Source organism: Leuciscus leuciscus (genome assembly GCF_965113295.1).
Source record: "Leuciscus leuciscus genome assembly, chromosome: 3".
Classification (NCBI taxonomy): domain Eukaryota; kingdom Metazoa; phylum Chordata; class Actinopteri; order Cypriniformes; family Leuciscidae; genus Leuciscus; species Leuciscus leuciscus.
In genome coordinates, this window is record NC_138727.1 from 7,785,538 (window position 1) to 7,813,136 (window position 27,599).

General features: G+C 42.1%; 2 long non-coding RNA genes and 1 pseudogene across 4 annotated transcripts in view; 1 reads left to right on the forward strand and 2 right to left on the reverse strand.

The window, feature by feature from the left end:
• The window catches only part of LOC309494773 (interferon-induced protein 44-like), a 110,301-nt pseudogene that overhangs the window by 34,280 nt on the left and 48,422 nt on the right, over positions 1 to 27,599 (reverse strand). The gene's annotated exons all lie outside the window — the stretch shown is intronic.
• LOC309494546 lies at positions 3,553 to 12,481 on the forward strand. Of its 2 annotated transcripts, XR_014204340.1 has the most exons (5): positions 3,553 to 7,908; positions 8,650 to 8,800; positions 8,966 to 9,075; positions 9,290 to 9,369; positions 12,105 to 12,481. It is a non-coding gene; the product is annotated as an uncharacterized lncRNA (long non-coding RNA). The 2 variants fall into 2 exon arrangements; XR_014204341.1 differs by lacking the exon at positions 8,650 to 8,800 and having other exon boundaries at positions 3,581 to 7,908.
• The window catches only part of LOC309494578, a 36,165-nt gene continuing 26,463 nt past the window's right edge, over positions 17,898 to 27,599 (reverse strand). Inside the window, exons 2-3 of the long non-coding RNA XR_014204379.1 lie at positions 18,246 to 18,353; positions 17,898 to 18,200 (exon numbers count right to left, since the gene is read on the reverse strand). This is a non-coding gene — a long non-coding RNA (uncharacterized lncRNA). The remainder of the gene's footprint in view (positions 18,201 to 18,245; positions 18,354 to 27,599) is intronic.

Here is a 27,599-nt window from a genome sequence, read left to right on the forward strand (position 1 = left end):
AAGAGAGAGACGACGCTACACAACACATCAACAACAACTGATCGCGGGCGCTCTGTTTCTGACGCACTTCAAGCACTCACTGGGCAGGAGAAGATGTGCCTGACCGGACTTTTTGCTTTATTTGGTGGTATTTCGAATTAATGGTTTTAAAATAGTATTATTAAATAAAAAAATAAAAAATCACTTGTTCACTCTTTGGCGCCCCTATGGATGAGTGGCGCCCCTAGCATTTGCATATTCCGCCTATGCCGCAGGCCGGCCCTGCCCTATACCATCTCCATATAAATACGCCCTCTGATGATTAGGCTATACAGAGGAACAGAAGAACACATTCAGAGCAGTTCTAGTATTCCATCTTGCCTCTGTTGAATTTACATAACCTTGGGTCTTTATCATACAGACTTGGTATTTAAATAGAATACAATTAAGGGAATAACAGGAAGATAAAAACATGGGAGGAGGATCATCATCATCATCATCATCACCACCACCACCACCAACAACAACAGAATTAGGTGAGATTTTGTTGCTTAATTGATTCAGTATTTATTTATGTTTGCATCTTAAAACACTCCTATTCAGGCTGAGCAGCATGACATGGCACATCTAATAGCCTACACATTTCTTTTCTGATGTAGCCTATGTGTTCTTTGTGTATTGTTGTCTTTGTGTCTTGTATGTTCTTTAGGGCATATGCACGCACATCCACAGGCTTGTTGTGCTGCATGCAACACAAACACCTACAGCTGTGCTAATATTAAAGGAAGTATTGGGAATATTTAAAGCATTTTATTAAATGCAGAATTTTCTTCGGTTTTCAATTTTCTTCTTTTCTTAACTTTCCCTTAAAAAGACTAAAACAAATCAAAAGGTTGCGCTACGACAAATCATTCTTATCCGTCAGTTTGGGCAGTTTCCGGCTGTTAAATGACGCATAGGCTATCTAATGGCTATTTATGAAAAAGGTGGATAGAATAACTTACCCATTGTGCTTAACGCATTAACCAATTGTGACATTAAACGTTTGTGTCGCTATTATTTAATATTTTTGTATAGCGAGGATGTATTATTCATTCTGCTTTGTCATTGTTCCGGTTCTATGTTAAACTGCCCCCTATTGGCTACGTTTCTCCATCTCTCTACAATGTTTAGGTTCCCACATTACAGTTTTTGCCCATTGCTTACACACTAAAACCGAATGCTTAGACCAAAGCCTCAATACCTAAACTTCTTGTAGCATACCTTAAACACAGTGTAACCATATAGCTTAAACACATTATATTGTCAACTTTGCACTTTGTTTGCAATTCTGTAACACACTTATTGCGAAACACTACACACGTTTTCTTACATTAGACACTTTGGGTCTCATTCATGAAACACGAGCAGAACGAATTTTTGTGTAAATCGTGTGTAAAGTGGTTCTGGCGTAAATTTTCGGATTCATTAAAATGTTCGTATTTTCCAAATGTTAGTTGGTACGAAAGAAATCTACACCTGCTCCCAGCCACGCGTAAATACCCAGCCAACATGTATATGTGGGCCCCACATGGTTTAAGCTTGGGCTACTTGGGTACCAAGTGGGTATGGTCCCAAAATGGGCATCTTATCTGGGGCCCACTTGGGTCAGCTAAGTAGGTCCCACATGGGCAAAAACAGGTGGGCTCCCCATCTGGGTCCTAGTTGGGTCACTAATGGGAAACGAGTGCATGGGCTCAAAATGGGCAACACAAATGGGGCCCATTTGGGTTTATCAAATGGGTTAGACATTGGCAAACACAATCAGTCCCATATAGGCTGCCTACATGGGCCCAAGGTAGTACCCACATAGGTAATCTCTATATGGGTTATGAATGGGGAAAAGATATGGGGCCCACTTTGATAAACCATATGGGTCAGACATGGGCAAACACAATCAGTCCTATATAGACTGCCTACATTGGCCCAAGGTGGTACCCACATAGGTAATCTCTATATGGGTTATGAATGGGGAAAATATATGGGGCCCACTTTGATAAACCCTATGGGTCAGACATGGGCAAACACAATCAGTCCTATATAGGCTGCCTACATGGGCCCAAGGTGGTACCCACATAGGTAATCTCTATATGGGTTATGAATGGGGAAAAGATATTGGACCCTCTTTGATAAACCATATGGGTCAGACATGGGCAAACACAATCAGTCCTATATAGGCTGCCTACATGGGCCCATGATGGTACCCACATAGGTAATCTCTATATGGGTTATGGATGGGGAAAAGATATGGGGCCCACTTTGATAAACCATATGTGTCAGACATGGGCAAACACAATCAGTCCTATATAGGCTGCCTACATGGGCCCATGGTGGTACCCACATAGGTAATCTCTATATGGGTTATGAATGGGGAAAAGATATGGGGCCCACTTTGATAAACCATATGTGTCAGACATGGGCAAACACAATCAGTCCTATATAGGCTGCCTACATGGGCCCAAGGTGGTACCCACATAGGTAATCTCTATATGGGTTATGAATGGGAAAAACATATGGGACCCACTTTGATAAACCATATGTGTCAAACATGGGCAAACACAATCAGTCCTATATAGGCTGCCTACATGGGCCCAAGGTAGTTCCCACATAGGTAATATCTATATGGGTTATGAATGGGAAAAACATATGGGACCCACTTTGATAAACCATATGTGTCAAACATGGGCAAACACAATCAGTCCTATATAGGCTGCCTACATGGGCCCAATGTAGTACCCACATAGGTAATCTCTATATGGGTTATGAATGGAGAAAAGATATGGGGCCCACTTTGATAAACCATATGGGTCAGACATGGGCAAACACAATCAGTCCTATATAGGCTGCCTACGTGGGCCCAAGGTGGTACCCACATAGGTAATCTCTATATGGGTTATGAATGGGAAAAACATATGGGACCCACTTTGATAAACCATATGGGTCAGACATGGGCAAACACAATCAGTCCTATATAGGCTGCCTACATGGGCCCAAGGTGGTACCCACATAGGTAATCTCTAAATGGGTTATGAATGGGAAACACATATGGGACCCACTTTGATAAACCATATGTGTCAAACATGGTCAAACACAATCAGTCCTATATAGGCTGCCTACATGGGCCCAAGGTAGTTCCCACATAGGTAATATCTATATGGGTTATGAATGGGAAAAACATATGGGACCCACTTTGATAAACCATATGTGTCAAACATGGGCAAACACAATCAATCCTATATAGGCTGCCTACATGGGCCCAAGGTAGTACCCACATAGGTAATCTCTATATGGGTTATGAATGGGGAAAAGATATGGGGCCCACTTTGATAAACCATATGGGTCAGACATGGGCAAACACAATCAGTCCTATATAGGCTGCCTACATGGGCCCCAGGCGGTACCCACATAGGTAATCTCTATATGGTTTATGAATGGGAAAAACATGTGGGACCCACTTTGATAAACCATATGTGTCAGACATGGGCAATCACAATCAGTCCTATATAGGCTGCCTACATGGGCCCAAGGTGGTACCCACATAGGTAATCTCTATATGGGCCCTGAATGGGGAAATACATATGGGGCCCGCTTGGCTAAACCATATGTGTCAGACATGGGCAAACACAATCAGTCCTATATAGCCTGCCAACATGGGCCCAAGGTGGTAACCACATAGGTAATCTCTATATGGTTTATGAATGGGAAAAACATATGGGACCCACTTTGATAAACCATATGTGTCAAACATGGGCACACACAATCAGTCCTATATAGGCTGCCAACATGGGCCCAAGGTGGTACCTACATAGGTAGTCTCTATATGGGCCATGAATGGGGAAATACATATGGGGCCCGCTTGGCTAATCCATATGTGTCAAACATGGGCAAACACAATCAGTCCTATATAGGCTGCCTACATGGGCCCAATGTAGTTCCCACATAGGTAATCTCTATATGGGCCCTGAATGGGGAAATACATATGGGGCCCACTTTGATAAACCATATGTGTCAAACATGGGCAAACACAATCAGTCCTATATAGGCTGCCAACATGGGCCCAAGGTGGTACCTACATAGGTAGTCTCTATATGGGCCATGAATGGGGAAATACATATGGGGCCCGCTTGGCTAATCCATATGTGTCAAACATGGGCAAACACAATCAGTCCTATATAGGCTGCCTACATGGGCCCAATGTAGTTCCCACATAGGTAATCTCTATATGGGCCCTGATTTGGGAAATACATATGGGGCTCGCTTGGCCAAACTATATGTGTCAGACATGGGCAAACACAATTAGTCCTATATAGGCTGCCAACATGGGCCCAAGGTAGTTCCCACATAGGTAATCTCTATATGGGTTATGAATGGGAAAAACATATGGGACCCACTGTGATAAACCATATGTGTCAGACATGGGCAAACACAATCAGTCCTATATAGGCTGCCTACATGGGCCCACGGTAGTTCCCACATAGGTAATCCATTATGAATGGGAAAAACATATGGGACCCACTGTGATAAACCATATGTGTCAGACATGGGCAAACACAATCAGTCCGATATAGGCTGCCTACATGGGCCCAAGGTAGTAACCACATAGGTAATCTCTATATGGTTTATGAATGGGAAAAACATATGGGACCCACTGTGATAAACCATATGTGTCAGACATGGGCAAACACAATCAGTGCCATATAGGCTGCCTACATGGGCCCAAGGTGGTACCCACATAGGTAATCTCTATATGGGCCATGGATGGGGAAATACATATGGGGCGCGCTTGGCCAAACTATATGTGTCAGACATGGGCAAACACAATCAGTCCCATATAGGCTGGCTACATGGGCCCAAGGTGGTACCCACATAGGTAATCTCTATATGGGCCATGAATGGGGAAATACATATGGGGCCCGCTTGGCCAAACTATATGTGTCAGACATGGGCAAACACAATCAGTCCCATATAGGCTGCCTACATGGGCCCAAGGTGGTACCCACATAGGTAATCTCTATATGGGCCCTGAATGGGGAAAAACATATGGGGCCCGCTTGGCTAAACCATATGTGTCAGACATGGGCAAACACAATCAGTCCTATATAGCCTGCCAACATGGGCCCAAGGTGGTACCCACATAGGTAATCTCTATATGGTTTATGAATGGGAAAAATATATGGGACCCACTTTGATAAACCATATGTGTCAAACATGGGCAAACACAATCAGTCCTATATAGGCTGCCTACATGGGCCCAAGGTAGTTCCCACATAGGTAATCTCTATATGGGCTCTGAATTGGGAAATACATATGGGGCTCTCTTGGCAAAACTATATGTGTCAGACATGGGCAAACACAATCAGTCCTATATAGGCTGCCTACATGGGCCCAAGGTAGAACCCACATAGGTAATCTCTATATGGGCCCTAAATGGGGAAATACATATGGGGCCCGCTTGGCCAAACTATATGTGTCAGACATGGGCAAACACAATCAGTCCTATATAGGCTGCCAAAATGGGCCCAAGGTGGTACCCACATAGGTAATCTCTAAATGGGCCCTGAATGGGGAAATACATATGGGGCCCGCTTGGCCAAACCATATGTGTCATACATGGGCAAACACAATTAGTCCGATATAGGCTGCCTACATGGGCCCAAGGTAGTAACCACATAGGTAATCTCTATATGGGTTATGAATGGGAAAAACATATGGGACCCACTGTGATAAACCATATGTGTCAGACATGGGCAAACACAATCAGTCCTATATAGGCTGCCTACATGGGCCCACGGTAGTTCCCACATAGGTAATCTCTATATGGATTATGAATGGGAAAAACATATGGGACCCACTGTGATAAACCATATGTGTCAGACATGGGCAAACACAATCAGTCCTATATAGGCTGCCTACATGGGCCCAAGGTGGTACCCACATAGGTAATCTCTATATGGGCCCTGAATGGGGAAATACATACAAGTATAATTGTGAATCTAATTAATTATGTAGTAAATATAAATTGTGCATCTGTAAGTTACATCATAAACTATACACTTGTAAACAACATATCTGTACAATCATTAAAACAATTGTATACAGTATATTTGTCATTTATAATCTTTGATATAATACCACTAACAGCTGACTGCGGAATATTTAGTAGTGAGGAAATTTCACAAATGGACTTATTACACAATTGGAAACCTGGTACCACGCTTGAATTCACTGAATTCACTGAGCTCCTGAAAGCGACCTATTCTTTCACAAATGTTTGTAGAAGCGTCTGCATGCCTAGTGCTTGATTTTATACAACTGTGGCCATGGAAGTGATTGAAATACCCAAATTCAATTATTTGGAGGGGTGTCCCAATACTTTTGGCAATATAGTGTATGTGGTTACAGTATAGGCCATGGCTCTTCAAATCCAGTCCTGTTGGTGTTCAGCAGACATTAGTTTCAACCCATGACATTAAATATTCAAAGTGTCAACTTTTAGTGGTCTGATTTTGTGAGTTACTGCAAAATGCTTATCTCCATATAGTTATTTTAAAATCTATACAAATGGTTCAAAATATCCAGAAAATGGTCACTACAATATGAAGAACGTGTTACAGAAGTTATCGAATTCTGTCTATCAAAATCTATCAAAATAATGGAATTATAATGGCTTAGAGATGGGTAGAAGAAATCAAACCCCTAGCAACAGCCATATGCCCTTATTCAATTGAGATTCTCCAGAGTTTTCTGGTCAGTCGGTTAGTGACAATGTAATTCTAGAGATTTTGAATATTGGGGTTAGGGTTAGGGTTTTGATTATTGAAAGGGGCACATCAGTTCAGATGATGAAATAGCCCAAGTAAAGAAAGATAGAATGGAAATTCATGGTTTGAAGGGAAAATCCAATGTAAATTCAGAAATCATATTTGCATCATATACAGGAGTACAGAATAAAGGGCAGTTTCATTCATTTAGCATATTGTGTTTTGTGTTCAGTTTTCTTTTGAGGCCAACAGTACAGACTTTTCTTTTCAGCCATAGTTGGCACATGACTGACCCTCAAAGTTGAAATATGGTTGAAACAATGTCAGTTGTTGTTTTAATGTTGTCACAATGAAACGTTTAATACTAAACAGTTGAATTTTTTTTTTTTTTTTTTTTTTTACAAAATCTGTATGTTGAATCAATGTCATGTCTTCAAGGAATACATAATCTTTGAATTATTATTATTTCTAATTATTATTTTATTTTAGTATGATATTTTGATCCAAACACCATTTCACAAATCTAAATTTATGTAAAATATAATCATGTTATTAACAATAATAATAATAATGGATTTCAATCTCAAGAGAGAAGTGCAGCAGAAACTTGTTTGCTTTGTGTGATTTTGTTTGGACTTACAATTTTGTGTTTGCCTAAAGCTTACCATGCAGGATTGCATTTTTATTCACACTGTCATCAAAACACCATTTTAACTAATTAAATAATATAGTCTACAAATAAAACTAAACACACATTTCTTAAAAAAAAAAAAGAAAAAGAAAGAAAGAAAGAAAAGTAATCTTTTCCATTACCACGCTGAAACAATTGCTATTGGTTGTTCCACCTTCTTTGATCATGATTGGTTAATATGACTGGCCAATGACAACCGTGCGCGCCTTTTTACTGGTCAAGTTTGAAAATACGTCAGTTTGTGTTGATGACGACGTGTGTGTGTGTGTGTGTGCTACTGCTTGGCAAGATTACGGTCTTTCCTTATGCCTATTAAATTATTATTTTAAACTAATTTGCGTTGTGGCATGGAAACGGAGAAGAACAGAAGCTGATATGTGAACACAGAGGAAGGTCGGTCTGGATGTGTGAGTCCTGGAAACATTTTGGCGATATCAGGTAAGAGAACATTTTTCATGTTTCGTGTTCATGTCCATAAGTTATATCCACTATCATTTTAGAAAAACAGATATCAATTAATATATATTTAAACGTTTAGGTGCATTAAAATAAGTAGATAAGAATGTTAATATAGTTCATGGTATAATATATAATGCAGGTAACGTTAACTTAAACAAATCGTGTGTTAATGGAGTTCATTAACTTCCCAGTTTGTTCTGTGTAAGTTAACTTTCACGGAAATCGGACGTACTACAACCTGCAGGTGTGTGTGTGTGTGTGTGTGTGTGTGTGTGTGTGTGTGTGTGTGTGTGTGTGTGTGTGTGTGAGTGTGCGTGTGTGTGTGTGTGTACCTACGTGTGTACCATTGATTTGATTACAAGATGCTAATCGCGATTAGCGTATTAGCACTTATTTAACGTTGAAGCCCATGATGTCAGTGTTGTCAGCTAGTCTAAAACTCAAACACATGAAAACCCTATTGGAAAAAAAATACTAGAATATATTTGAAACATTTATTTTATGCTAAGTTTACTACAAATGCATTTACATATGTATGTACTTAATATAAATACCCTGCAATTGTACTTTGGTATCCTAAAACATAAACTTAAAGTCAATAAGAACAACAAATGTTGTATTTAATGCACTTTAGTTATCTGGAAGTAGTGCTGAGGTTAAGTGTATTTGATTCTGCTAAAGTGGAACTATTGCATTTAATTTATTTTATTTTATTTCTAGGGAAGGAGCATTCGAATGAGTAAGTGACTGATAAAACAGTCATTTACATATAACGTTAACGTTAGATGTATATCTCAAGCACTGGGAGAAGATTTTTTGGGGAGAACAGGCACCAAACAGAGAAACAAATCCACCACATTTATAATTTTCAGTAAGATGCAAGTCAATTTCAACCATTGCTTCTAAACCTTACATTGGTATTAATATATTATGTAGTTAAAAGTGTTAGGCTATTCTCATCATCAAAAGTCATTTCATCTACCAGTGACAAATCTGAGTAACTTTTTTTATCCTTTTGTCTTTTTTTCCTCTAAAGTGACAAAGAAAGGAGAACATGTCACCATCATCAGTCCTTTATTTAGTTCACTAAAGAACAACAAGGGAAAGACCCTCAGACGTGTCATAACAGGATAAATGTGGCTACAGGTAAAATTATTAGATGGTCTGTTTGATTTTGGTGTACCAATTTGCTTTTTTCAAAGCTACAATTGTGTGATGTGACGTGACATGTATGTGCAAAAACGTCTGTCCACTGCTCTGTGTGTGTGTGTGTGTGTGTGTGTGTGTGTGTGTGTGTGTGTGTTTTATTTAATTTAATATTGTTTAAAGGAATGGTACAAATTAAATCTTTCTTTTTAAGGACTTATCAGCCCACCCCAGATTGACCAAGGATCCAGATGAGTACTGGCAATTTGGTGGAGGATTGCACTGTCACTTCTGGTATGGATCCATTAACCTTTTGTTATGTGTGAGGTGTTTTGATGTGACTTAATTTAATAAAATTTACAAAATTAGATTTTACATAATTGACTTAGAGTAGTAGTAAATTTCACTAAAATTAAAATTACCCTATGATTTACCACATGATTTACTCACCCTCAAGCCATCGTTAGTGTATATGACTTTCTTCTTTCAGATGAATACAATTGGAGTTATATTAACTATGGGGTTGGGTTAAAGGTATAGCGGAGGATGTTTTACTTCCTGGTGGGTAGTCTAAACTATTGGTCCTCCTAATTGTCAATCATTCTGGTGAATCAATCAAACTTTTCAAAAAGTGGAGAGGGCGGGTCTTATCTAAAATTTGGAAAGATCCTCCGCTATACCTTTAATAAAGCCCTTCTGGAGCAAGGCCATGAGTTTCGATCCACTGCCATCTCTAGGTATGGTGAAGGCTATGTGATGATGTGGGGCTATTTTAAAGGCCAAGGGAACTTTATCAGATTCAGGATGCATAGTATCCTGGATCCATGAAGTAACTGGCCTTTAAAAATAAAAATCTGCCTGCCTCTATGGGAATTTAACATAGGGGTGTCCAAACTTATGCACCCTATATTTTAAGGAAGAACATTTATTTATTTACGATACATTATTCATTCACAAAGAAAATTGGTGTCCTTAAAGGTTGGATTTTTCCTAATTTTTTTAATTAAGGCATTAAGTTCAATTTCCAAAAGATGATTTTTTTATTCCTCTTTTTAGTCAACTTTAGCATGGGTGTCTAAACTTATGCATAGCACTGTAAATGTGAATATGCTTACTTCCTCCATAACCTCCCGAACTTTAGTGCAACCGCGTGCTGCGTCTGATGTCATTGTTATTGTTCTTTTGCGCATGCGGGTTAGTTTGAAACCTCAAACAGTTCACACTGCAATCAGATATAGGTCACATTTTAAAAGGTAATGTGAACAGCCAATCAAAAAATCGGATCTGAGCAAAAAATCAGAATTGAGCATTAAGACTTGCGGTGTGAACGGGGCCTTATACTGCACACTGTAAACACAATCAAAGCTTCAAAAACACAGGAAAAACGGGACCTTTAATATTTTTGTTTTCCTTAAAATTTTAATTAACAATAACTTAAACACTTTGCAGTTTGAATAATGTCCTATATAAACAAAATGATGGAGTATGTTTTTATGTTTACACTGTTCGATCGCACCTCTCACACACACACAAATTTAAGTAAGCACTTTGTGACTTTTTGATCGTGCCCGCGCCCCTCTCTCTCTCTCTCTCTCTCTCTCTCTCTCTCTCTCTCTCTCTCTCTCTCTCTCTCTCTCTCTCTCACACACACACACACACACACACACACACACACACACACACACACACACACACACACACACACACACACACACACACACAACATATTCCAGCATTGCAATCTTTACATCGCAGCCTGCTTCAGAGCTAAGGCGGGGCTACAGATTAGGTGTCCCTAAAGAACCCGCGTATCTAACAGTAGTTCCGCATTACATTAATTAATTTGCACGCAAGTTTTATTTATTTTTATACCGTGTATTCTCCGTGTAATTTTAGTGAACATTTATATCTGCGTTGGTGCTGTCAGTACCCACATTTACATGGAAATGTTTTGTTTCGATCAGAATGAAATCATTCTGATTGATGAATCTGAACATAGTTTTTACATGAATGCTAAGTCATCGGGTTAATGTGCATTTATAAGTCACAATCTTCAAATCTGATTTAATCTTTTGATGTGAACGTAACATGCTGTTTCCTGCTGTTGTCACAAACTAACCATCCTCCGTTGTTTTAAAAAAAACTTTTGCAAGAAACTTGACACTTGAAACTTTAATAATTAATTCTAGAGATTTGTTCAAAAACGCTGATTCATCCAGTAATGAAACGCGTATTTTAGTCATTAAATCATTCATTCAAACTTTTTTTTTTTTTTGATTAAACATTTTAAATCGACTGCAGAAATTAACATTTGTCAGAACCTCTAGTAAATTACATGTTATGTTGTTATTTTATCTGTTCAGAATCGTGATCTCTGTCTGAAACACTAAAAGAATTGGGATTCTCATTTTAACTTAATTCTGACTTATTAAAACTGTGACTCTTAAGTGGAGCCATCCTGGAAATGTAATAATCATCCACACCTGTGATCACCTCAATTATTTTTCAAAGACACAAAGAATAATATTTTTATATTTTTACTTTAAAAGCAATCATAAATCATTAGCAATAAAACATTTTTTTAAATACTTTAATTATGCATCATTTTGTCGGCCCATTCTATCATGGACTGAAAATCTGATTGTGAGAAACTACCTAATATTAAAATGACTTGAGACAAATAATGTATTCTTATTATTTTTGTTTATATTTTTTTTAATGGTTAACTTGTATCAATGAATGAATTGATGCTTTCAAACACATCGCATATTCATACTTTATAAACTGGTTTTATTAATACAAAATTAAATCAGAATATTCTGAATAAATAAACAGTAATTCTCTGATTTTCCCAAATGCCCTTCCAGTGACATTCCAATTCCATGACCATTCCAATTGAAGTTTAATGCTGTTTTTGTTTTTTATCCTGAGTAAAAGTTGTTATTCTTTCATAAGGTATTGTGACATGTCTAAGTAACATGACTTCTCTAAAATCATAATCTCTAAAAAAAAACTAATTTGTTTTGCAGAGGCTCTTAAGAAGACTGCACAGATCGACTGGCAAGAAACTGAGAGGGAACTCTCAAAATAGTCTGGGACAAGAGATGGAGGAGGACAGTGTCCAGAATGCACACATGACTGTCTGCAGTGTAAGCTGTACTGATACATGTATAATTGCTGCTTCTTCTAACTGTCCCCAATTTATTTCCTGTTCAAATGTTCAAAGCTTTCAGTAAAGACTGGGTCAAATACAGGTTAAAAGTATGTATTTTAACAATTAGGTATATAACTTTAAAGAGATACTCTTTAATCTGACATAAATCTGCTTCTTTAAATATTGTCTCTGGAATTTCAGAATATAGCATAATATGATGGGTAATTTCAATAAAATTTAAATTTGAAAAGATTTCAATCTCACTGTGTGCTCTAATGCTTTAAAACTTGTTTGTGTGGTGTTGCTACTCATTTAGATGGAACCCAGATGATCCCTAGTTGGGCCACATGCATTTGATTCCTAGTTGGGCCCCACCTAAAGCCCTGTGAAATCCTGCATAAAACCTAAATGAGTAAGTTGCTGGGGCCAACATGGAACCCATGGACAAACCCACTTACAGCCCGTATTTCGGCCCATATAGTAACCTTGTAGTACCCACTAAAAAACAAAATCTGGGACCAAGATGGGTCTTGTGCATGTAGCCCAGTCGGGGCCCACCTGTTTATAAGTACCATCCTATATGAAATCCATGTGGGCAGTTGGTATGGGGCCATTATGGAACCCGCGGACAATCCCATACAGAGCCCATTTTTAAGCCCATTTCAAACCCACATGGGCCCCATATACAAATGTTGGTGGGTTTAAGCTGGGACCGAGATGGGTCTTGTGCATGTTGCCCACTTAGGTCCCACCTAGTACCAAGTGCAATCCTACATGAAATCCATCTGGGAAATTAACATGGGGCCATTATGGAACCCGCGGACAATCCCATACAGAGCCCATTTTTCAGCCCATTTCAAACCCACATGGGCCCCATATACAAATGTTGGCGAGGTTAAGCTGGGGCCGAGATGGGTCTTGTGCATGTTGGCCACTTAGCTCCCACCTAGTACCAAGTGCAATCCTACATGAAATCAATCTGGGCAATTAACATGGGGCCATTATGGAACCCGCGGACAATCCCATACAGAGCCCATTTTTCAGCCCATTTCAAACCCACATGGGCCCCATATACAAATGTTGGCGAGGTTAAGCTGGGACCGAGATGGGTCTTGTGCATGTTGCCCACTTAGGTCCCACCTAGTACCAAGTGCAATCCTACATGAAATCCATCTGGGCAATTAACATGGGGCCATTATGGAACCCGCGGACAATCCCATACACAGCCCATTTTTCAGCCCATTTCAAACCCACATGGGCCCCATATACAAATGTTGGTGAGGTTAAGCTGGGACCGAGATGGGTCTTGTGCATGTTGCCCACTTAGGTCCCACCTAGTACCAAGTGCAATCCTACATGAAATCAATCTGGGCAATTAACATGGGGCCATTATGGAACCCGCGGACAATCCCATACAGAGCCCATTTTTTTCAGCCCATTTCAAACCCACATGGGCCCCATATACAAATGTTGGCGGGGTTAAGCTGGGACCGAGATGGGTCTTGTGCATGTTGCCCACTTAGGTCCCACCTAGTACCAAGTGCAATCCTACATGAAATCCATCTGGGCAATTAACATGGGGCCATTATGGAACCCGCGGACAATCCCATACAGAGCCCATTTTTCAGCCCATTTCAAACCCACATGGGCCCCACATATAAATGTCGACTGGGTTAAAGCTGGGACAGAGATGGGTCTTGTGCATTTTGCCCACTTGGGTCCCGCCTAGTACCAAGTGCAATCCTACATGAAATCCATCTGGGCAGTTAACATGGGGCCATTATGGAACCCGCGGACAATCCTACATGGGGCCCATTTTTCAGCCCATTTCATACCCATATGGGTCCCACATCCAAATGTTGGCTGGGTAGTGCGTTTAACATCCGAACGTTTTGCTCATTAATAAGGCTGCATTTTAATTCACCTTAATCGGGTACATATTTACACAGCATTTTGAAAAAAATATTATATATAGTAATTTCATACGGGTTTTCTTTTTGCTTTTATTACGAGAGCCAGTAATAGCATCTGCAAACGGAACACAAGTCCGCAAGTCTTTTTAAAAAATTTTTATATTCAAGCTGTTTATTCATTTTTAAGGCCGCAAGTCACAAGTGTTGCAGTCAAGCTTCATGTCTAACCATTTTCTTTTCACTTCTGGGACTGTTCGATTAACAGATGAAACTCCATTAACTGCATCTGCCAAGCATTTTTACAAACATTTAGGTAAAAGCATTATTACCTAAAAAATCCTTTTTTTTTAGGACCTGATACGCCACTGTACGCTTGAAAATAAAATGTGGCGTTTTGAATGAACTTCTGATAATAAAACTTCAATTTCTGCATCTGATAAATTTATCTTCTTCATTTGCTTTTGAGAAGACATATGAAATCCTTCGTTTCGTGTCATAATATAATGCCCATATATAGTTGTCAGTCGGTTTTAATAGGCGGGATTTATGGTAATTGAGAGAATGAACGTGCACGCGCGTCCCATTTACGACTGACTGGAATTCATCAACCCACACACCAGGGCCGTGCAGAGACCTCTGGAGGGGCAGGTGCTCAAAGTATAAAAGGGGGCACATGGAACAAGGCTTTAAATAGGGCTGTGCTCAAAATATCAATACAGCAATATATCAATATGGATGATTCTGTATCGATACGGCAGCAAATGCATTGATGCAGTTTTGAAAAAGAAACAGAACAGAAAAGACTAATTTTAAGTTTAAGAGTAAAAAAATAATAATTTATGTGCACCTATTAATAACTCTGGGATTAGAAACTGAAGTATCTTAAGTTGTCCCAACCTGATGGATTTTTTCTTCTCTGTTAAACAGAATAATAAAGAACAGCTGTAATAGTAAACTGTGTAGGACAAAATCAACGTGGCCCATGTTTCGTTCAGTACAGTTTTATTTAATGCCATGTCAGCATCTGTGGCTACTTTCATGGCATAAACTGATTTACAAAAATACAAGAGTTACATTTATACAATGAAAATAAAAACAAAGCAAACAGAAAAAATACAGCAATTAATACTTTACAAGATTTTTAACATTAATGTGGTACCTGTTCTGGTAAATTCTTACTAAAGTCCTTAAGTGAGTTTGCTGCCTTTGCTGTTGTTGTTGTTACTGCTGCTGCTGCTGCTGCTGCTGATGATGATGATGATGATGATGATACTGCTGGAGTTGATCTGAGACTGTAGACATTAAAACAAACATACAGGAGATATATTAGCTGATTAAACAATTTTTATGTGACCATGACAAGATGTAAAGATTGCTGACAGTGTTTGGAACTGGCTCACTAGCTCACTGACCTGCTGTAAAGCTGCAGATTCTGCCCAGGCTGTTAGGGGAGATGTTCACAGAGGCTGCTGCACACAAAACATAAGATACTGGTAAGCCTTACCAGTGTTGTGATAATAATTTTTAAGGCACTCTACGTTTTTTTTTAATTAATACTGTAGAAATAATAACAATAGTTGAAAGTATAAATAATAGTTTTTAGTCAAATAACATAAAAAGACCAGACCCTCTGAAACTTGTCTCTCTCAAACAGCAAGCTAACGTTACTTCTACAGCCTACACACAGCAATAAACAACATCTCTGTCTGCATGCTCTCTTCACGTCGTTCTTGTAAAATAATAATAATAAGTAAACAGACATCAAAAGCACTTCGCTGAGAATGAAACACCATACCAGCAGCCGCAGAGTTGAAGATATCCTCTTGTAGTGCGCGTAGCCGCGCGAAATTAAAAAATGCGCGTGCCGTGCAGCGTGAGGAATCGTCCCGGATGAGTTCGTAAGGTGAAAGGTCATCATGTGGGTCATTTTATTTACGGCTAAATTATTATTCATTAATTTTACTAATAGTTAGATTGGGCAGGCATCCACAAAAGGGCCTTTAATAAAAAAAAAGGAGAGGAAATTTTGCCTTGACAAAAGGGCACTTTGGGCACCAAGGGGCAAAAGGGCAGGTGCTGGAGCACCCAACGCCCCCCCATCTTCTTTTTTTCCGCAGTAGTTTCAATTTTGATATTTTTAGGTCAAACCGTTCTTGTCTGTCAGTCATATAATGCAGGTCTATGGTCACTGTCTCAAAGAGCATGCACAGAGTCCAAATTAAAACAATTCCCCGTCGTCCAAATTAAACAATTCCCCATCGTAAGTACACATTGATGGCCCAAGACACGAAACGAGCGGTTTGTGTGAGAAAACGAACAGTATATCGTTTTTACCTCTTGTACACAGCCACGTCCAAGTGATCTGAGAGCGCGGGCGGGTATAGATATATACAATAGAAGTCGCATTGGCTACTGCAGTTCATTGGAACAACTAGTGTATAAATCTATACCCGCCCGCGCTCTCAGATCACTTGGACGTGGCTGTGTACAAGAATGTTTACACAGTTGCAAATCATGCCGGCACCAGTACAGCAAGTTTCTAAAGTTGGCTGCCCAGTAATACGTTTGAAAGTTAGGCAAAGCCAAACCTCCCACCTCTTTTGGCTTAACAAGATGCTTTAGACTTATTTGCATTGGCTTGTTATTTCAAATAAATGACGAGATAGTCTTTTCCAGACATAAGAAAAATGACTTCGGAAATCAAACTTACCTTTCATCACATTGCATTAGTTATAATTTGTTCCCTGTAATCATAAGCCTTGTCTACAGCAGCAGCGGAGTGATATTGATTACCTAGGCAACCGAGTGAGCCGGTACACACATGACGCAAGTGTATTTACCTGCCGCTGGTACACTGATTACAGTGCGCTTCTGTTCTGTGTTTACTTTTTGCCGCATTACTAACCGGAGCAAAGTAAAATTCCGCAGCTGCTGAGAAACCAGTTCCTTTGGGATCATTGAGATGAAAGGCAAGTTTGATTTCTAACATTATTCTCTCAACGGACATATACATCGATAGTCTAGTGTTATAATTGATTTGCGTTTGGTGCACTGTGGAGTGGGTAAAACGGTTTTTAATGGCTGGCTAACATATACCATTGACTCACGCTAGCCTAGCATCGGCTAACTATCCAAATATAAGGACTGGATAATAAAAAAAAAAAAATGTCTCCACTGATGAATAACAACCAGGCTGACTTAAAAATGAGGTCCGATGTCAAAAATCCCGAACCACCCCTTTAACATGACCTACGTTCAAAGTTACAGCTCGCAGTCTTTCAAAAACGCCGCACTCGAACATCCGACTTCCTTCTTCCGTCCCGGGTGAGATCCACTCGACTCGGGAACAAACAACCCTTCTGACGCCTTCTCCGTTTTTCGACTCAGCGAAGCTTCCGCTCGGAGCAAAACGACCCAAATTCGGGTTCAGCACTCATGTGCATCCCCCTAGCTTCCTGCTCGTTATCGCCCTGTCAAGCCTTGGTTATACTTTCGCCTGGCTCCACAGCGCGAGTCTCCGCAGACTGCGCGCGCACCTCCGCAAACAGACGAGGCGTTTATACTTGACGCGGTCGCCGTTGTACTATTCTGTGAAACGATAGGGGGCGACTCGAGTAATTGTCCTCTAAACCATCAGGAATCAGCGGTGAGAAGAAGAAAGCTACACACGTGACAATGTTTATTTTAGTACACCACCAATACCACACTACAAAAATAATTGTGTAAAACCCAGTAAACCCTGAGATTATTACTCGTGACAATAAAACGAAATATATGGATATGAGAATGTGTATACAATATAACTAAATTAACAATCTCTAACATATTTTCTAATTTCACTAAACATTTCATTAAGTTTCATGAACATTTTTATTAAACATGGACCTTTATGTTCATTAAAAATACTTTTTATGCTATTGAATGCTCATTTTTTAAATGTAAGCAACTAATTTAGACGTGCAAACTGGGTGCCGGTGTGGTGAGAAGTTCGAGCTCGGCCAGATTCGGCTCGAAGTCGTTCATCTTCGGATGTGGCGCCGCGCGTGTTGTTACAAAATCTGCCGTGCACACCGCCAGGCGGAATGGGCCCTTGCGCACCCAACGCACGCGACCGCCCACACCGCGATGACGTCATTTTTGCCGCGCGCACCTTCGCGCTCGTGCGGACGCGTCGAGTATAAACCAGGCTTTAGGCGCACAATCATTCTATTCTACATCACTTACCGATCAAATAAGGCTTTGGCGGGACAAAAATTTGCTCCTGACAATGCTCGTAAGTGTTTTCTGCGCTGTTTCTTACCTTGCTTTACGTCGACTTTACTAGTTCCAGCTTCACCGTCACCGGTTTTTTTTTGTTTTTGTTTCTTTGTTTAGAAAACCTCTATTTTCTTCTTCTCTTTTCTTTCCTCTTCTGAGCACCGGACTTGTGCTGACCGGACATTTTGAGCGTACTGAACTTCAAATTAAATGACAACATCAAATTTTGATCAGTGGCCAAACCATTTTTGTGTTGGGGGTGGGGGGCCCCAGTTCTGGTGGGGGTGGGGACATGTCAAAAAGTGGTGGGGACATGTCAAGGAGACCAGACCTCATGAAGATGCAGCAGCAGTGGAGGAAGAGGAGTGCATCTGCTCCTTTTTTTGTGGACTCAGATCAGATTAGCAGCAGTCAGAATATATGAATATGACATATGACTATGTCTGTGACACAGCAAATCAATGAATAAAAAGATGCAGCACTTAAATGTGTATTCTTACAAGTTAAAGAACAATGTTTGTGTGATTTCTATTTTTCACCTTTATGAGGCAAAACAAATAAATAAATAAATAAACTGTCACTAAGCTGTCCCTCAGGTAAGAAAAATGTCATTTTGTTTTTCCTACATGGATTATTCATTAATATACATTAATAAAACATACCTGGTGATCAACTACAATTTATTGGGAACATCTGGATGTGCGTTGAGCTGTTGTACGACTATTTTTGGTGAAACGATGTCAAGTTTTGGATTAGCGAATAGTTTCATTAGATAGCTAACACGGCTAGCAGCAGCAAATAACTTGTTAGCTGTCTTGAGATTAATCGACTTGAATTACATACATGGCAGTGTAATGCCTACAATAATCCATGTATCCATATCTTAAGTAAGGGATAATGTAAATCGAGGCGGTTGTTATAGCGAATAACAACCCCAACAGGCTGAACGGGACCCCGACGAGAAGCATCTCATGAAACATCTTCTCATCCCCCAGAAACAGTCCCACGGACCCAGCCCCAAACCCCATCTCTGCAATAATAATTAATAAAGGATGTTTTAAAGTACTTCTTCCTGCCTCTATGTATTTATGCTCATGGGTAGCCTAAATGGGTTCCATTCAGACCTTAACATTTAGTCTTTTACTGTTATATGTCAACAAGATTCAACAAGACATTTTCTCCTGGCTATACCCAATGTTTAGATCTGTTGTGGTATTTATGCAAATTAGCACATATGTAATTAGATTATGCACGGTTTGTCCATGTTAACAAAAAAAAAAAAAAAAAACTTGTAATACATTTTTTGTTTGTCTTGATATAAGTAATCAACTCATTAATTGTCATGGTGATATCTAAAGGTTAAATTTTTTACCCTATTCATGTGAGAAAGATAATGTATAGGCGTATGAATAGGATATATTTGGGTCTTTTTCGGAACTTTCCACTAATGGGATTCTTCTGAGCTTTTTTTTCCCTTACTCAGGACATATTGAGGATACAAAATCAGTTGAGTTTGATTCTGTTGCAATTTGTTCACGGTTGACCCCCATTTTGGCTTAAAACGCCTGGACTAGTTGTAAATTAATAGGAATTCATTGAATCTTTGACTCAACTGATTCGTTCAAAACACTGAATCATTCGGTAATGAAACACGGTTGAGTTTTCCTTTGAGATACGCTGTGGAACTATTTTCGCTGCTGAAATAGAACAAAATTGTGTCTAACATTCAACTGACTTAATATTAATTACTTGTTTATTGAACTGTAACTGTATCAAATGTTATAAATATAAAAACACATTTTGAATGTTTCATTTGTTTCCAAATTAGGCGCGCAGAACCTTGTTATCGTCAGAAGCCTACATTATATATTATATTAGGATATTGTATTCACTATCAGTCGCCACTTACACTAAATTAATGCAGAACAATATATATTTTTTTTGTTATTGACGTTTTAATCAGGCTCGGTTGGGCAAGTAAAATTCTCTTTCACTTGCCCCTTCAAAAAATCCACTTGGCCCGGACAAGCGTAAATCTCGAGCCTGTAATATTACATATTTTAAATATAATGTAGGCTACTAATTTCATTATAGCACTCATCAGCCTGCAGATGTTTACTGTAAAACACACAGAGACAGAACAGCACAAACAAACTCATAGTCATAGCAGAACTCATGTCTCCATATTTTGTTTCCATTTATGTTGATTTATGAAAAGTGAACAGCATGAGTAAGATAGGATGCGCAATATATCGAGAGACATGGAGTGGTTGATTGAGACATGATTTTGACCACTTCATTTTTTGTAGAAAGCCTTTCTTTAAAGTGAATTTCGTTTTGTATAAATTGTATCTTAATTTTAATACATTTTTCATCAACCAATTGCCTGGAATTAATAAATAAGAAGCAAATATAACAGACAATATAGCCTGATCATGGAGGCGCCCGCGCGGTCACTTGCATTGCACGTTAACTGGAGCGCATCTCATCCTAACTTAAAGGGTGGGTGAAACACTCAGTTTCAGTCAATCTCATATTAATCTTGAGTACCTATAGTGTAGTATTGCATCCTTCATATCTCCAAAAAGTCTTTAGTTTTATTATATTTATAAAAGAAAGATAGGCTGTACCGAGTCTTTCCGGAAAAAAACGAGCGGCTGGAGGCGTGCCGTGTGGGCGGAGCTAAAGAATCACGAGCGCGAATCACACACACACCATACATCGCATGCTCCATAGATACATTAACTATACGTGATATACTCATGCTGTTTACTTGCTGTGCTTACGTGCCGATAGCTAACACACAGACATTTGAAGCAGTTTTACTCACCGCCTGCGGTTCCAACGCACGACCGTGAACCTTTATCGTTGGGACTGCTCCATCCTTAAGCATTAGACGATCTGCAAATCCAGCGTCGAACTGGGCCTTGTTTATAAAACAATCATCGTAGAAATGCAGGGAACAACCAAGAACACTTGCACAACTCCGTTGATGACTTCCCTAAAGCCGAGCACAGCGCTTTGATGGGCGTACTGCTTTCGCTCTCTCGCTCTGGTCTACGGGTGCGTGCACGCCCTTCCGGGAGAAGGACAATAAAATATCTAGGAATTTATATTACTAAAAATCTTTTGTCAAGACAACATTTAAACTTTTCATCTAGGATCATTAAATCTAAAAATATTCTTAATATCTGGCTACAGCGGGACCTGTCATTGTAACGGCACTGGCAGGAATGAAGCGGAGAGTGACTCCAATTGCAAGCACTTTAATAAACAAACAAGTAATCCAGGGTACACAACAGAACACTCAGAACAGGAATCGGGAACTCAGGACGGGAACAAAGAGACAACAGCAACCATTACAACATGAAGAACTCACAAGGACTGAACTAAAACACAGGGCTTAAATACAAGGGAACACAAGCTAACAAGGGGGCATGGTTAAACTGAAACACCTGGGAAGACTAATCAACATAACGGGGAACAGCTGAACATGGGACAAAACACATGGCAGGATCACATGACAAGCAGGGAATTACATAACAGACAAGAACAAGGAACCAGACACAAACCCACACCGTGACATTACCCCCTCCCTACGGAGCGGCTACCAGACGCTCCATAAGACCGGGACGGGAGGGACAGACCAGGGAGGGACAGACCAGGGCGGGACAAGGGGAATGGACAGTTCAGAAGACCAGGGAGGCACACAAAGTTCGGGAGTCCAGGGCGGAGACGACAGTCCATCGGGAGTCCAGGGCGGAGACGACAGTCCATCGGGCGGCCAAGGAACTGGCACCACCGACTCAGGCACTGGAACTGGCACCACCGACTCAGGCACTGGAACTGGCACCACCGACTCAGGCACTGGAACTGGCACCACCGACTCAGGCACTGGAACTGGCACCACCGACTCAGGCACTGGAACTGGCACCACCGACTCAGGCACTGGAACTGGCACCACCGACTCAGGCACTGGAACTGGCACCACCGACTCAGGCACTGGAACTGGCACCACCGACTCAGGCACTGGAACTGGCACCACCGACTCAGGCACTGGAACTGGCACCACCGACTCAGGCACTGGAACTGGCACCACCGACTCAGGCACTGGAACTGGCACCACCGACTCAGGCACTGGAACTGGCACCACCGACTCAGGCACTGGAACTGGCACCACCGACTCAGGCACTGGAACTGGCACCACCGACTCAGGCACTGGAACTGGCACCACCGACTCAGGCACTGGAACTGGCACCACCGACTCAGGCACTGGAACTGGCACCACCGACTCAGGCACTGGAACTGGCACCACCGACTCAGGCACTGGAACTGGCACCACCGACTCAGGCACTGGAACTGGCACCACCGACTCAGGCACTGGAACTGGCACCACCGACTCAGGCACTGGAACTGGCACCACCGACTCAGGCACTGGAACTGGCACCACCGACTCAGGCACTGGAACTGGCACCACCGACTCAGGCACTGGAACTGGCACCACCGACTCAGGCACTGGAACTGGCACCACCGACTCAGGCACTGGAACTGGCACCACCGACTCAGGCACTGGAACTGGCACCACCGACTCAGGCACTGGAACTGGCACCACCGACTCAGGCACTGGAACTGGCACCACCGGCTCAGGCACTGGAACTGGCACCACCGGCTCAGGCACTGGAACTGGCACCACCGGCTCAGGCACTGGAACTGGCACCACCGGCTCAGGCACTGGAACTGGCACCACCGGCTCAGGCACTGGAACTGGCACCACCGGCTCAGGCACTGGAACTGGCACCACCGGCTCAGGCACTGGAACTGGCACCACCGGCTCAGGCACTGGAACTGGCACCACCGGCTCAGGCACTGGAACTGGCACCACCGGCTCAGGCACTGGAACTGGCACCACCGGCTCAGGCACTGGAACTGGCACCACCGGCTCAGGCACTGGAACTGGCACCACCGGCTCAGGCACTGGAACTGGCACCACCGGCTCAGGCACTGGAACTGGCACCACCGGCTCAGGCACTGGAACTGGCACCACCGGCTCAGGCACTGGAACTGGCACCACCGGCTCAGGCACTGGAACTGGCACCACCGGCTCAGGCACTGGAACTGGCACCACCGGCTCAGGCACTGGAACTGGCACCACCGGCTCAGGCACTGGAACTGGCACCACCGGCTCAGGCACTGGAACTGGCACCACCGGCTCAGGCACTGGAACTGGCACCACCGGCTCAGGCACTGGAACTGGCACCACCGGCTCAGGCACTGGAACTGGCACCACCGGCTCAGGCACTGGAACTGGCACCACCGGCTCAGGCACTGGAACTGGCACCACCGGCTCAGGCACTGGAACTGGCACCACCGGCTCAGGCACTGGAACTGGCACCACCGGCTCAGGCACTGGAACTGGCACCACCGGCTCAGGCACTGGAACTGGCACCACCGGCTCAGGCACTGGAACTGGCACCACCGGCTCAGGCACTGGAACTGGCACCACCGGCTCAGGCACTGGAACTGGCACCACCGGCTCAGGCACTGGAACTGGCACCACCGGCTCAGGCACTGGAACTGCCACCACCGGCTCAGGCACTGGAACTGCCACCACCGGCTCAGGCTCAGGAACAGACGCCACCGGCTCAGGCTCAGGAACAGACACAGGCACGGCGGCGGCCATCTTGTCTGAAGACACAGGCTCGGCAGACGTGACGTGAACAGTCTCTGTGGCGGCCATCTTATCCGAAGACACAGGCTCGGTAAACGTGACGTGAACAGGCTCTGCGTCGGCCATCTTGTCTGAAGACACAGGCTCGGCAGACGTGACGTGAACAGTCTCTCTGGCGGCCATCTTGTCCGAAGACACAGGCTCGGCAGACGTGACGTGAACAGGCTCGGCGTCGGCCATCTTGTCTGAAGACACAGGCTCGGCAGACGTGACGTGAACAGTCTCTGTGGCGGTCATCTTGTCCGAAGACACAGGCCCAGCAGACGTGACGGATTGCTGGGGTGGTGCAGGCAGTACGGCAGCTCGGGCGGGGCCAGTAGAGCATGACACCTGGGTGGCGCGAGCAGAGCAAGACGCCTGGGCGGTGCGGGCAGAGCAAGACGCCTGGGCGGTGCGGGCAGAGCAAGACGCCTGGGTGGCGCGGGCAGAGCAAGACGCCTGGGCGGCGCGGGCAGAGCAAGACGCCTGGGCGGCGCGTCAGGAACGGCAGTCACCTCCGGGATGGTCTCCGTGTTAGGAGCCACCGGACTTGGGACCACCGGAACAGTTACGGAGGGAGCCTTTCTCCTCCTCCTGTGTTTCGGGACCACCGGAACTGGGACCACCGGAACTGGGACCACCGGACTCGGGACCACCGGACTCGGGACCACCGGAACAGGAACCACCGGAACTGGCATGGAGGAAGTCTTCCTTCTCCTCCTCCGTTTCGGGGCCACCGGAACTGGGACCACCTGAACAGGCTCTGTGCTGGATGGAACCCGTGGCGAATGGGGCGCTGGGCTGGACATCACCAACCCAGGGTCAAAGAGGGGCCAGAGTGGAGAGTGGTGTCGGGACTCCTCTCGACCACCTCCTCTACTGCGGCCTCCACGGGTCCCGCGAAATATGACCAACCGGGTCCCTTCAAAAGATTGTCCTCTCTCCCGCTCGGTGGCTGGGGAAGAGACACTGGCGAACATGCTGCTGGATTCAGTGATGGTGAGTTCTTCTGTAACGGCACTGGCAGGAATGAAGCGGCGAGTGACTCCAATTGCAAGCACTTTAATAAACAAACAAGTAATCCAGGGTACCCAACAGAACAGGAATCGGGAACTCAGGATGGGAACAAAGAGACAACAGCAACCATTACAACATGAAGAACTCACAAGGACTGAACTAAAACACAGGGCTTAAATACAAGGGAACACAAGCTAACAAGATAACAAGGGGGCGTGGTTAAACTGAAACACCTGGGAAGACTAATCAACATAACGGGGAACAGCTGAACATCGGACAAAACACATGGCAGGATCACATGACAAGCAGGGAATTACATGACAGACAAGAACAAGGAACCAGACACAAACCCACACCGTGACAGTCATTATATGGCAGAGTCCTCCTGTCAAAGGCAGAAGGTCTTTCTCTTTTTGTATATCCATCTTTATCTTTATTTGTGGAGAAAAAAAATGCTAAAGAAGTTAATACATTTTTTTTTTAGATTTCATTTGGAAAAAGAAACCCCATAAACTAAAAAAAGAAGTACTCTCTAACGAGCAGATGGAGGCATTGAGTTTTTAGAATTTTCTGATATGATAAATATCTTTAAGATAAATTGGCTTAAAAGATGTATTGCCAATCCAAATTCCATTTGGTATTTTATCCCTACCCAAATATTTAATCAAATCGGTAGTCTCTCCTTCTAAAATGTTATTCTAAAATGTAATTATTTACCGTCTAAGCTACCTATCGCCTTGTCCAGATTTCATCAACAATGTCTCCTTGCTTGGAAAGCTGTGTTACGTTCACAGTTTCTCACCTCACAAAACATTATTATGGAATAACAGTGATATCACTGTCAGAAATAAATCTGTCACAAAAATATTTTTTTATGTCTTGTTTTTATGTATGTGTATGTAATTCCTTGATAATGTGATTTTGTTCTTGAGCAAAAAAAAAAAAAAAAAAAAACTTTCCGAAACTTGTGACAAACCGGAAGGAGTATTTTTGGCACAGAAATACTCCATCAAACGTACAACTTAATTTTTGAAACTTTGTCCATGTTTAGCATGGGAATCCAACTCTTTAACAGTGTAAAAAACTCAGTATGCATGAAAAAGCATCTCACCCCCCCTTTAACGAAACTAAGTGTATGTCTCACACAGACATGAGAAATACATCAAATACACAAAGCTTGAAATGTCTTCAAACGAAATAATTCAAAACGAAAAGAAAAAGGCTACTCTCTGATTATGTAATCCATTATGTGCATTTCTCTCTATAGGCGCGTTCACTACGGAGATGGCGATTGTCAACTTCATCTCTGCAGCCGACACTGTCAAAAAACACTAGTTTATTAATAAAAATCAATACACGTGTCAGATTTACAAATGCACATCTTGCTTGTTTCACGCACACATATTATGTCGAAATAACGAGATATTATGTTGAAATAACATTATTATTAATAAAACATCTTTTAGAATATTTGATTGAATGCTGAATGTTGCGCTTGTTCAATTTAATAAAATTAAAACTTTAATTGTGATCATTAAAATAATTGAATATTAAATATTTAGTGGCCAAGTTTTGCTAATTTATTAATAGTGTATATATATATATATATATATATATATATATATATATATATATATATATACAGTAAGGTCCATAAATATTGGGACATCGACACAATTCTAATCTTTTTGGCTCTATACACCACCACAATGGATTAGAAATGAAACGAACAAGATGTGCTTTAACTGCAGACTTGCAGCTTTAATTTGAGGGTATTTACATCCAAATCAGGTGAACGGTGTAGGAATTACAACAGTTTGTATATGTGCCTCCCACTTTTTAAGGGACCAAAAGAAATGGGACAGACTAACAATCATAAATCAAATTTTCACCTTTTAATACTTGGTTGCAAATCCTTTGCAGTCAATTACAGCCTGAAGTCTGGAATGCATAGACATCACCAGATGCTGGGTTTCATCCCTGGTGATGCTCTGCCAGGCCTCTACTGCAACTGTCTTCAGTTCCTGCTTGTTCTTGGGGCATTTTCCCTTCAGTTTTGTCTTCAGCAAGTGAAATGCATGCTCAATCGGATTCAGGTCAGGTGATTGACTTGGCCATTGCATAACATTCCACTTCTTTCCCTTAAAAAAACTCTTTGGTTGCTTTCGCAGTATGCTTCGGGTCATTGTCCATCTGCACTGTGAAGCGTCGTCCAATGAGTTCTGAAGCATTTTGCTGTATAATCGCAGATAATATTGCCCGAAACACTTCAGAATTCATCCTGCTGCTTTTGTCAGCAGTCACATCATCAATAAATACAAGAGAACCAGTTCCATTGGCAGCCATACATGCCCACGCCATGACACTACCACCACCATGCTTCACTGATGAGGTGGTATGCTTGGATCATGAGCAGTTCCTTTCCTTCTCCATACTCTTCTCTTCCCATCACTCTGGTACAAGTTGATCTTTGTTC